Source organism: Nuphar pumila, chromosome 8 (genome assembly GCF_984573655.1).
Source record: "Nuphar pumila chromosome 8, dmNupPumi1.hap1.1, whole genome shotgun sequence".
Taxonomy (NCBI): Eukaryota; Viridiplantae; Streptophyta; class Magnoliopsida; order Nymphaeales; family Nymphaeaceae; genus Nuphar; species Nuphar pumila.
This window is the reverse complement of record NC_143256.1, coordinates 55308796-55319777: the sequence shown is the minus strand read 5'-3', so window position 1 is coordinate 55319777 and position 10982 is coordinate 55308796. Positions and strand designations below refer to the sequence as shown.

The 10982-nt window shown below is 38.6% G+C and overlaps 1 non-coding gene across 1 annotated transcript; it reads left to right on the top strand.

Annotated features, from left to right (window-relative positions):
* The first annotated feature begins 401 nt into the window (after positions 1-401).
* Positions 402-504, top strand: LOC149829940 (small nucleolar RNA R71). Its single transcript, XR_016433979.1, has one exon. It is a non-coding gene; the product is annotated as a small nucleolar RNA R71 (small nucleolar RNA).
* The last annotated feature ends 10478 nt before the right edge of the window (positions 505-10982 follow it).

The following is a 10982-nucleotide window of genomic DNA, read 5'->3' as shown; positions in this document are numbered from 1 at the left end:
CTGCCTGAACTTGTTCTTGAACAAATTCAGGGTAATGAGCTGCCGAAGGGCACTTAGTGATCTCGTGTGCCGAACTGGCACAAAGAGTACACACCTGCTGTGTAGTGGATGGTCCTGAGAGAAGCTGGTCCAGCTTCTGAGCAATCATGTCTACCTTGCACTGTAGTGCATTAGATGGACCAATCTCAAGAACACCAGCTTTCTTCTGAATGCTGGGTGTGGCTCTATCCGAATGAGAGCTCGAAGCATGGTGGAGTGAATTCTCGGCCAATGTATCAAATAGTCTCCATGCTTCGTCCTCGCTCTTCAGCATGAATGTCCCTCCACATGAAGAGTCGATCATCTGACGATTCTTGTCAGACAATCCATCATAGAAGCTCTGCACCAGTTGCCATTTCGGCACCTGATGATGGGGACATTTCCTGAGGAGATCCTTTATTCTCTCCCAGGTCTCATGAAAGCGCTCACCATCTAGCTCTGAAAAGCTAGTGATGGCTCTACGATATTGGTTCGTACGACCAATGAGAAAATATTTCCGAAGAAACTCCTGTTGCAATTGATCCCAGGACTCTATTTCTACAGAATTTAAGGACTTTAACCAATACTTGGCTTTGTCCTTCAATGAAAAAGGGAATAGAGTCAATCTCAAAGCATCATTATCGAAATTCTGTATCTTAACAGTAGAACAGATTTCGAGGAATTCATCTAAATGTCGGTAGGGATCTTCATGACTAAGGCCATAAAAGGATGGAAGCATCTGAATAATGCTGGCCTTAATCTCGTAATGAGGCGCTGCTACATCGGGTCTCTGAATGCAGGATGCCTGAACATAGTCTGTGGGAATGAAGTATTCCCGCAGAGGACGTGGATGAACTGGGGGTGGAGGTGGAGGATCCATGTCAGCCATTGTTGCCGAACTTCGATGAGAATGTAAAATTCTCTCTGGGTTGTCAACAAATGGGTGTAATGGAGTTCCTAAACCTCGTCGACCCTGCATACACTGGTACTAAGACCAGATGTAAGCAAACGACCTAACTCTAAATCTAAACTAACACAAGTACTAAAATGTAAATAAACAAATAACAGTAACTAAAAACACACAGATATGCTATCTAGCTATGTCAGAATTCTATAACTAAATGAATAAGTAACAAAGTAAACTATTCTAAAATGCTAAAACAAATAAATACAGGAAATCACAAACTATGTTTTTCTAAAACCCACCTGTCTAATCGCTCCTTGCAGAATGATAATTAAGTGAATCCTAAAAAGAACAGTACGTGAATCTTATATTTACTAACTATGTTAATCCTATATTCACTTACTAATCCAACTAACTAAAAAGAAAACAACTAATTAACTAACTACAACAAATTAATAAATCAAACTCTAAGAAATATAGTAATTAATTCGCCGTTGCCCGGTAACGGCGCCAAAATTTGGTTGATATTTTGAAATAATCTTTTTAAAACAAGTATTTGCAATAAACTTTGGAAAATCGTCAACCAAAAATATAAAAACCGAGTTTCCACAAAGTGGTAAGTTCGGGTCGAATCCTCAGGGAACAGGAATTAATTAAGGTATTTCTAGAAAATTTGATTTATTAATTAACAATATCAATTTACAACTATAAAGTTAATACAACTACAATTAATCACTAAAATGAAAATGAAAAAGCAATTAAATCTTCTGCTCCACACCAAGGGTATTTTCGTCTTTTCACCAACTATTCGTTCTTCGCACTTGGAAAATAACCCTGGAAAATAAATATGCTTTTCAACCTAAAAATTCAGAAAACAATTCAAAGTTAGTATTCTATTCTAACAATGCAAACAATAAATAAAACTAATTCTAATTTTACGAAAATGATAAAACAAATGCTACTTATCAAACAAAAATTAAATAAAATACTAAATTAATTCTAAAATTAACCAAATTAATTCTACTAATGCTGTATGATGATTATGCAACTCTTAAAATGCATAAACTACTGAAAACAGGTCTAAAATGCCGAAACTAAGAAAATTACGAAACTGCCCCTAACTAGTGTAAAATAGATTTCTGATAGGTTATCGGAAAACCACTGTTTGACAAAGAAAAAGAGGTCCGATTTTCCTGAATTTTGTTCTGTTCTGCAACTGACAGATTAAACAGTCTGGCAGTTTTTACAGAATGAAAAAATGATATCTGGAACTCCAGATATAAGCGTTTCAAATCTGGGAAAAATCAGGATATCGAAAGTCCTGTAATTTAAAATCCAGAAAAAGCGGTTTTCGCAAAACGCTTAAAAATCAGACCAAATCAACTCCGAAAGAGCTGAAATTTGGTCTGCAGTCAAATAACACGTCAGTTAAGTGAATAGAACAAAAGTTTTTGGAAAACACAAAATTTTTGCACAGAAAATAACGCTTGTGCGACAGGGCAAAATTCGGGTTTTTCGTTGAGTGCACTATTCACTTTGTGAACCTATTTTACCCACTAAGAATGTAATCTACATGCAATGCAAACTTAATTAATCCTATATAACTGATTATATGCAGATGTTAACTGTGATGAAGCTAAATGAACTCTACATCAAGTATGACATGCATTTTATGACTATGCGCTAAATGAAATACTAATGCAATTACAATCAAAACACTAAATAATGTAGTTAAATATATGACTAAATGCTTTACCAAATATAAACTAACTACACTATACTAACTAACTTATCAACAAATAACAAACTAACAAACACACATCAAATCAACAAATATAAATTTTAACTAAACAATTAAAGAAATAACTATACTAGCTAATCTAACATCACTATGAGTTAAATCTAAAAATTATGGGACTAATATGGAACAATAAGACACGGATTTGACTAGGACTAGGGTCGGTTGACTAGACTCGGTTGACTTAGGATGAATCGGTTTTGACTTAGCTAAGGTTGAGTTAACTTGGCTAAGGTTGACTCGATTAGGCTTGACCTAACTAGTTGGGTTCGGGTTGGTCTATGACTTGACTTAAGCTTCGATAGGGTTTTGACTCGATTGGGTCTAACTAAAACTAGGTTGGACTCAGTATTGAGTTGGCTTAGTCAACTAGGTTCGGGTTGACTCACTAGGTTCGGCTTGGGTTAGGTAGGGTGAGATAGACTTGGTTGACCTAAACTTAGGTTAGGTTTGACTCGACTAGGCTCGATTTTGAGTTGACTTAGTCAACTAGGTTCGGGTTTACTTAAGTGGAATCGGTTTGACTTAGATAGGGTTGGACTAAAGCTTGACAAGGGTTAGGTCTATGTCTTGGACTCGACCTAGGTTCGGTCTAAGCTCTGACTTAGACTAAGCTCGGTTTTGACTAGATTAACGACTCACCTAACCAAGTCAATCTAATCGACTAGGTTAGATAAGGTTCAATAGGTAGGGTCAGTTGACTCAAACTAAGGGTTGACTTGACTAGACTCAAGTGGGTTTAGACTAGGGTTTGACTCGACCTAGGCTCGGTTTGACTAGGTTAGGTTTAGACTAAAGTAGTAACCTCTTAATTCCTTCAATTAATTCAAAGTTACCAATTTTAATGAAGGAGGTTAGGAAAATAAAGTAAGAATTATCAATGCCCAACTTGGAAATGATTTGGATTCTTCAAAAACCGTCCCACATAATGAGGGAGTTACTTTCCGTAATTGCTTTTAAAGACCTCTTTGGAAAACAAAAAGTCCAATCTAGAAATCCCCAAGTTTTGCTTTTCAAGATAGAATTGAATTGCCTTTAATTCTTTAGGGAAATCGTGTAGTCTAAATTAGGATTTTTTTGTTTAAATGCAAAAACACTTTTCAAAGGTAAGGAGTAACTCCATCTTTAATGCTTATTCAAAATTCAAATCTTCCTTAAATGCCTCACACGATTTTTGAAGAACTTCCTTTTTCCAAAAGCTTTCCAATTTTCAATTACTTTAATTACCTCACTTCTCAAAAACCACCAACTTCAATTGGTGCTACTTTCTAAACTAATAGAATTAAATCTACCTAGGGAATAAAAGAACTTAAATAGAAAATCGATTTCCTAGGAGTTAATGCTAACCTAATTCCCAAAACCTACCTAAATGCAATAAATGCTTTCTAAAAAAAAACGACCTAGAGCTCAATGGGAGCTCTAATGGCTGCCGCCCCACCTTGGGGAAGAAGAAGACTAACAAAAATAAAAAAAAAATTAAAAACATAAACTAACAAAAAAAAAACGATTTTACTAAATAGCCACTATTTTGATAAACTAAATTAAAATAAAATCAAAAGAACTTCTAATTTCACAAATGCAAACATGAACAGCAATAGGCTGGAATTTATTAAAAACTTAAAGAAATAAAATTCGACTTTTGTAATTTTTGTTTTTCAATAGATCCAAAACACCAAAAACACAAAAATGCTAAAAACGATTCTCTAAAACAATCCGAAAATAAGGAAATGACTTAACACGATTTTTTTCTGCTGATAATATGCAAAATATACAGCAAACCACACAATTTACTAACCTAAAAACACAAATCTAACTAAAATGCAAAGATCGGCTAGAATAAGTCTAGCCGATTTTTTTTTTTTCAAAAATGATAACAAACAAGACACAAGCACAACCCACGAATAAAATGAATTAAAATGAACTTTTATAATTGGATTTTCAGCAAAACATCTCAATACACATGCTGGACATAAAAAATTGAAACAAAAATATTTTTGTAAAAATCAAGAATCGGCTAGAAATTGTCTAGCCGATTTTTGTATTTTTGCTTTTCTATTGAAATAACAATCACCCCACAGAAGCCAACGACTAAGATGAATCAAAAGAGCAACATTTTTTTATTAGTTTTTCTGTAAAACAGACCCAAGAACACCTATGACACTTGAAGAATCGGTTAGATGGAGATCTAGCCGATTTTAAGGAAAAGAATGAAAAATAAAAAAAAATCGATTCCAATGAATCAAGCAAACAAATAAACCTAATCTAACGTGCTGGCCTATGCACGAAATCTAATCTAAGGTTGAGACAAAAATAAAAATAAGAAACACACAGAAAATAAAAAAAAGAAAACCAACACACAATTCGGTTTTAGCTAGAAGAGAAGGAAGAAGAAGACCTACCTCTTGGAAGATCCGACGACCGGGGGGATGAAGAAGAGCGGACCGTGGCTGGAGTAGGACGTCCTAAACAGTTCAAGGATGCTGGAATTCACCAAAAAAACAGCACCTTTGCAGCTGCTACACGTTGGAGATCCACCGACGATGGAATGTGAGCCGATTCTCGATCGGAGGGTGTAGAAAGCCGGATGGAGGTAGGGCCGGCTCACCTTGTTGGTTTGTTTCGCACTCCCGCACAAGGTTAATGGTCTCCACCTCTGCTTCACCTGCAAAAATACAGAAAAGTGGTGAAACTACAGCAAGGAGAAAGAAAGAAATGGAAAGGAACACAAGAGAGATCGAAAATATGCTTGAAAATCAAGCATAGCCCGGTCTTCAATGGCCAAAACGTGGAGGGAGATGGAGAGGAAGGAGCTGCTGGAGTAGAATCACTGTAGGGGGCGTCCAAACATAGCCAAAGACGCCTAGGGTTCTTAAAAAAAAACTATTTATAGTTTTGACATTTTTCAGAAAGAGGGTTAAAAAATAAAATATTGCTAGGCTCCACTTTCTGGGGGGTTTTCTGCAAAACTTTTTAAATTGGATATGGATAGGCGTGTGGGTTGGGTTTTGGGCTTTTTAAGAGTTGATCCAAGGTCCAATTAACCTAAATGGGTCGGATATGGATCCGATCCACCTCGAAATCCGTGCCCAAACACTGAAATAGTCATAACTCTCTCATTTTAACTCTGATTTTTCTGAAATTCAAACCATAACCCCTTACTATCAAAACACATCTAACATGGGTTTAAAACCTTAAACTTGATACAAAATGCATGAAAAACGTGTTTACATGATGTGCATTTCATGCATCATCAAATACCTGAATGCTTGAATGTTTGTTAGTCCCTTAACAAACCCTAATTATGATATGCAACGAAGACAAGAAATGCTAAGCATGAATGCATAATACTAACTCACTTTCGTAGGAATCACGGTTGCATTTAGCGTATGCAACAAGCCCTTTAAACCCCTAGCTTACACTAGTGGACGAGTAAGGTCTCATGAGGGTTTGCAGAGATGCTACCCACAAACATCAATGAAATGCGAGGATGATTTTTCAAAAATATTAAGCTTTTAAGAATGCAGTTGGAACAAATATTTCATGTAATTGACATTCTCAAAACATGTTTAAAAATCTCATGCCACCACAGTAAAAATTCTTTTCCTTCACTTGTCTAATATTGTAGCTAGTTCATGATTTTTCTCCAAAAGTCAAGTATTCTCATGTTTTACTCATTTATTCTCACTTGTATATTTTCTGCACAGTAATACACATATATGCCAAAGCAATGAAAATTTTCTCATTCAGCACATTCTTTTTCTTTCATTTTCACTCTTTTTTTCAACTTTTGATCTCTTGCGCATTCTTCTCATATGAGCACTATTTCGAATAGTCAGTTTTCGTGACCCATTTAGCGAGCTTTGGGTCAGTGACTCCCAAGCCGGCCGGCCTTAGGGCACTAGATACAGAGTATCCCTCAGACTTAATTGCTCGAGTCACTAGACCTTCTATTCTAATAGTTTACGTATAGTTTTCCTCTCGTCATGTGCAATGTCTCTATCTCTTAGGCTTTCTATGCAGTCCATGTAACAAGCTTTCGAACCGGTGGCTCCCAAACCAGCTGGCTTTGGGGCACCAGGTGTAAAACACCCTTCAGATTCTACTTACTCGAACTACAAAGGCCACAGATATCGACTTAGACAAGAAGATGATCTCCTTCGTTATCCTTTTCATTAAGAGACTCAAACATTTCATCTCGTGTCTGAGTTCCACAAGTAGGATTCACGAAGACATCAACAACTAAACGTAGCTCTATTCTTTTTAAACTCATTTTTCTAAAACATCTTTTCATTGCTTATTTCTTTCACAAAACATACTGTGCATACTTATACAAAAGTGATTCAAAATTTTCTAACAATCAAATACTATCTTTTCTTTGAATTTTCTCATAAATAACTACTCTATTTGAATCAGTTCAGAAAAAAAAAATTTATGGGGCTTAAAAATTTATAAACTGTTAGATTATGCCAAAAACAATCATATATGCTACAACTTGTTCTCAAATGCCTACTTTAATTACCAGTCAGAAAAAAAAATTGAAATTTTTGTGTGCATGCATCTAAACCACCCCCCCATGCTTGAATGACACTGTCCCTAGTGGCATACAAAATATATCACAATACGATGCACATGCATACTAAAGGACAATAGAATATGGGAGAAAGGATAGATACAACCTGATCTGCTCTTGAGTTGCTGAAGTTGAATTTCATCTGATCTTTGAATTCTTTGAAAGCTCTGCTCTGTACCTGGTACTGATACACTAAGTGTTAAATTCATCCTGCATATATCAAAACAAAAGTTAGCAAATATGAAATAAAATAATGAATAAAGAAGATACTGAAATGACAAACAAACTAATGTATATATGATACATCCCTCTGGTTGAATCCTCATGCCTTCGTGAGATGCACTATCTCACACTCACCATCCTGCAGGGCATCTGAAATAAAGGGCTTCAATCTTTGCCCATTCACCTTGAATGTACCTTGGGTCATAGGATCGAATAATGTTACTGCTCCATGGGGAAATACTTCTTTCACAATGTAAGGGCCTGTCCATCTCGATCTCAACTTCCCTGGCAATAAATGTAAACGAGAATCGTATAGCCACACTTTCTGATCTGGCTCAAACACTTTCCTGAGAATATGCTTATCATGAAATGCTTTCGTGCGAGCTTTGTATAATTTGGCATTCTCATATACATCATTCCTGAGTTCCTCTAATTCTGAGAGCTGCAGTGCTCTCTCTTTGCTAGCCTAGGTGAGGTCAAAATTCAATTTCTTGATAGCCCAATACGCTCTATGCTCTAGCTCGACAGGAAGATGGCATGCATTCCCGAATACAAGGCGATACAGGGACATGCCAATGGGAGTCTTAAATGCAGTTCTATATGCCCAAAGTGCATCATCTAAGCGCTGGGACCAATCCTTGCGGTCCGGACGATCTGTCTTTTCTAAAATTCGCTTAATCTCCCTATTGGACACTTCAACCTGTCCACTAGTCTGCGGATGATATGGAGTGGTGAATCTATGATTGACAGAATATCTTCTCAGAAGGGAAGCTATCTGTACATTCCTAAAATGCTTGCCACCATCGCTAATCATCGCACGTGGCACACCAAAACGACTGAAAATGTTGTGCTTAATAAACTTAAGCACTACTCTATGATCATTGGTCTTGGTTGCCACAGCCTCGACCCATTTGGACACATAATCAACCGCCACAAGAATGTATAAATTTCCGAATGAAGGCGGAAATGGTCCCATGAAATCAATGCCCCAAACATCAAAAATCTCGACTATCAAAATCGGAAGCAAGGGCATCATGTCCCTCTTGGACATATTCCCAATCTGCTGACATCGAAGACATCGCCTACAAAACTCATGAGCATCCCTGTGGAGTGTGGGCCAATAAAATCCTGACTGCAACACCTTTGCAGCCGTCTTCCTACTGCTAAAATGCCCTCCACAGGCTAATGAATGGGAAAAATTCAGAATGAACTGGTACTTCTCCTCCGGAACACATCTCCTAATGATCTGGTCTGCACAGTATTTGAACAACTCTGGTTCATCCCAATAATAGTGCCTCACCTGAGATAGGAACCTCTCACGCTCATTCTTGTTCCAATGCTCAGGTATCTGCCTCGAAACCAGATAGTTCACAATATCTGCAAACCAGGGTAACTGTGGTGTACTGACTGACATGATCTGCTCGTCGGGGAAAGAATCACTGATCGACCTCTGATCCTGCGTGGTCTCCACGATCAGTCTGGACAGGTGGTCTGCTACTACATTCTGGCTTCCCTTCTTATCTCGAATCTCGAGATCAAACTCTTGTAGTAGTAGAACCCAACGAATCAATCTCGGTTTGGTGTCTTTCTTATTCAACAGATATTTCAATGCAGAATGGTCAGAATAGACAACCACCTTCGAACCGAGTAAATAGGACCTGAATTTATCCAATGCAAAAACTACCGCAAGTAGCTCCTTCTCTGTCGTAGTATAATTTATTTGAGCATCAGACAGAGTTCTACTCACATAGTAGATCACATAGGGCTTCCTATCAATGCGTTGTCCTAAAATGGCCCCATAGCGTAATCAGACGCATCACACATAATCTCAAATGGGAGAGTCCAATCCGGAGGTCTCAAAATGGGTGCAGTAATCATGGCCTCTTTGAGAATCTCAAAGGCCTTCATACAATCCTCACCGAAAACAAAGGGCTGGTCTTTCCCCAATAAAGTGCAAAGCGGTCGAGAGATTTTGCTGAAATCTTTTATGAACCGCCTATAAAATTTCGCATGCCCTAAAAATGATCGAATCTGCCTCACAGAGGTGGGTGGAGTCAAACGGGAAATGGATTCTACCTTCGCTCTATCAACCTCAATGCCACGCTTGGACACAATATGTCCGAGCACAATCCCCTCCTAAACCATAAAATGGCTCTTTTCCCAACTCAGGACGAGATTGGTCTCCGCACACCTACTCAGTACTCGAGTGAGTTTTTGAAGGCAATCTTCAAAAGAAGAGCCATACACTGAAAAGTCGTCCATGAAAACTTCCATCACATCATCAATCATGTCCGAGAAGATAGCAAGCATGCACCTCTGAAAAGTGGCCGGGGCATTGCAGAGCCCGAACGGCATACGTCTAAATGCGAAGGTGCCATAAGGACATGTAAACGTGGTCTTCTCCTGGTCGTCAGGATGGACAACTACCTGATTGTATCCTGAATATCCATCTAGAAAGCAGTAGTAGCTCTGCCCTGGGAGTCTCTCTAAGATTTGATCAATGAATGGCAATGGGAAATCATCTTTCCTAGTTGCCACATTCAGCTTCCTATAATCGATGCAGACTCGCCATCCTGTGGTGGTTCTCATCGGAATTCTCTCACCTTTCTCGTTCTCAACCACAGTGAGTCCTGACTTCTTCGGCACAACCTGAATCGGACTGACCCACTGGCTATCAGAAATAGGGTAAATGATTCCGGCATCCAACCACTTCACCACCTCTTTCTTCACCACTTCCTTCATGTTGGGATTTAGCCTTCTCTGCATATCCCTAAATGGCTTGACTTCCTTATCACAATGGATTCTATGCATGCAGAATGAAGGATCAATCCCCTTTAGATCAGCAACTCCCCAGCCAATCGCTGCCTTGTGCTCTCGAAGAATAGTCAGCAGTCTCTGTTCCTGCTCCTCAGTGAGCCGGGACGAGATGATCACAGGCAGAGTCTTATCATCTCCGAGATAAGCATACTTGAGTGAATCCGGTAAGGGTTTTAGCTCAAGTTTTGGAGGTGACTCGATCGAAGATTTGGCGAGGGTCTCCGCAAGTGGTGGGAGAGTCTCAATGACGGCTCCCCAAGGTGGTCTCTCCGACGACACTCTAGACACATCTACACTATCTACACCACCATTCTTCTCTATGTGGTACAAATCTAAAGAATCCTCAGTAATGTACAACTCGGGCTGCTCCTCCACTAACTCATGTGCAATATCTACATGAAAGCAGTCCATGTCTCCTGCTCGTCCCATCGCGGCATAGAAAATATTCAGCTTGACTTTCCTATTGCCGAATGAGAGATCCATGGCTCCGGTCCTACAGTTGATGCACGCATTGACAGTCGCCAAGAATGGTCTGCCTAAAATAATCGGAGTCTGGTGCTGGCTGTCTACTCCTTCTATATCAAGAATAATGAAATCAACTGGAAAATAAAAGTCATCCACCTTAACTAGCATGTCCTCTAAGACACCTCTCG